This window comes from Nyctereutes procyonoides, unplaced genomic scaffold, assembly GCF_905146905.1.
Source record: "Nyctereutes procyonoides isolate TBG_1078 unplaced genomic scaffold, NYPRO_anot_genome, whole genome shotgun sequence".
NCBI classification, from domain to species: Eukaryota; Metazoa; Chordata; class Mammalia; order Carnivora; family Canidae; genus Nyctereutes; species Nyctereutes procyonoides.
In genome coordinates, this window is record NW_026575125.1 from 32,121,249 (window position 1) to 32,123,381 (window position 2,133).

Below are 2,133 nucleotides of genomic sequence, written 5' to 3' on the forward strand. Positions count from 1 at the left end.
CGTCGGGCTCCCAGTGCATGGAGCTTGCTTCTCCCTCTGCCTGTGTCTCTGCCTCTCTCTCTCTCTCTCTCTCTCTCTGTGACTATCATAAATAAATAAAAATTAAAAAAATCTTAAAAAAAAAGATTTTATTCATTTAATCGTGGGAGACACAGAGAGAGAGGCAGTGACGTAGGCAGAGGGAAAAGCGGGCTCCCTGTGGGGAGCCCAATGTGGGACTCAATCTCAGGACCCTGGGCTCATGATCTGAGCTGAAGGCAGATACTCAACCACTGAGCCACCCAGGCGCCCCTGATAGGAAGTTTTAAAGTGAAGAAACTAAAAGAGGTTCTTCAATTTTTCTCTGCACCTCTGTCACCTGGAGGGATTTTTGAAGCACAAATTACTAGACCTAACCCCCAGTGTCTCTGATTCAGAAGGTCTGAGGCGAGGCCTGGGAATCTGCATTTTAGCACATTTCCAGGTAATGCTGATGCTACAGCTCTGGGGACCACACTGCAAGAACTACTGGACTAGAGCAGTGCTACTTGAATGCTTTTCAGAGCAACTCTTCCCAACAGCAAAGGAGAAGAGACAACCACTGCCTGCATGTGAATCCTGTCTTGACTACTTTGCCAACTGTGAGAACTTAGCCAAGGTACTTGACTGTTCCTGAAATTTTCATTCGACTCTATAATCTATCCCTGTTTGTTTTCATATAAAAGTGATGCCCCTTTAATATTTCGAGGAAAACTGTAAGTCCTAGGGAAGGGCACTGGTCTTCAAATTCCATGGCACACTAAAATCACCTGGGAGACTTGAAATAAGACTGATGATGTCATCAAGTATATGGTTAGCTTGGGAACAGACATTTTTTAAGGAGATTTTATTTATTTATTCATGAGAGACACACAGAGAGAAAGAGAGACATAAGCAGAGGGAGAAGCAGGCTCCCTGCAAGGAGCCCGATGCAGGACTCGATCCTGGACCCCAGGATCACACCGTGAGCTGAAGGCAGATGCTCAACTGCTAAGCCACCCAGGCGTCCTGGGAGTAGGCATTTTTAAAAATGGTCGGTATAGTTATAACCTTACATGGTACAGACCAGAAAATATATAAACCAAACTTACACGAATCTACATGGAGAAATACTATACCCCTAAAAAAGCAACTTATAGGAAAAATCACAGTATAACACAATAATAACACCTCTGTAAAGATTAAACACATCTAAAACAATTCCACTTACACAGATGATAAAAGTGTGAAAACACAGACAAAAAGCAAACTGTACTCCCAAAGTAATCATTACCTCTTAAGAGGAAGAGGCTTGGAGTATTTCAATAAAGAGGCATACAGAAGGGCAGCCCGGGTGGCTTAGCAGCTTGGTGCTGCCTTCAGCCCAGGGCATGATCCTGGAGACCTGGGATCGAGTCCCATATTGGGCTCCCTGCATGGAGCCTGCTTCTCCCTCTGCCTGTGTCTCTGCCTCTCTCTCTCTGTGTCTCTCATGAATAAAAAATAAATAAATAAAAAGTTAAAAAAAAAAAAGAGGCAAACAGAAAAAAGCTTCTGCCACACAAATATTTCATTTCCTTTAAAAAAGGGAAGTGGAGGGACACCTGGGTGGCTCAGTGGTTGATCATCTGCCTTCAACTCAGGGACTGATCCCAGGATCCTGGGATTGAGTACTGCATCTGGCTCCCCATGGGGAGCCTGCTTCTCCCTCTGCCTATGTCTCTACCTTTCTGTGTGTCTCCCATGAATAAATAAATAAAATCTTTAAAAAATAAAATAAAGGAACTGGAGTGAAACATCTAATACATGTAGGTGGGAGTTAGATGGGTCATTTTTCTATTAGCTACATTTCTTTTTTTTTCCTTTTTTAAAAGTAAGCTTTATGCACAAGATTGGGCTTGAACTCACAACCTCTAGATGAAGAGTCCCATGCTCTACCCACTGAGCCAACCAGGCATCCCTTTATTTCTTTTGTGTGTTTGAGAGTCATAAAAAGGAAAGACAAGGGGCGCCTGGGTAGCTCAGTGGTTGCTTGGTGGTTGAGCATCTGCCTTTGGCTCAGGTCATGGTCTTGGGGTCCTGGGATCAACTCCCGTGTCGGGCTCCCCACAGGGAGTCTGCTTCTCCCTCTGCCTG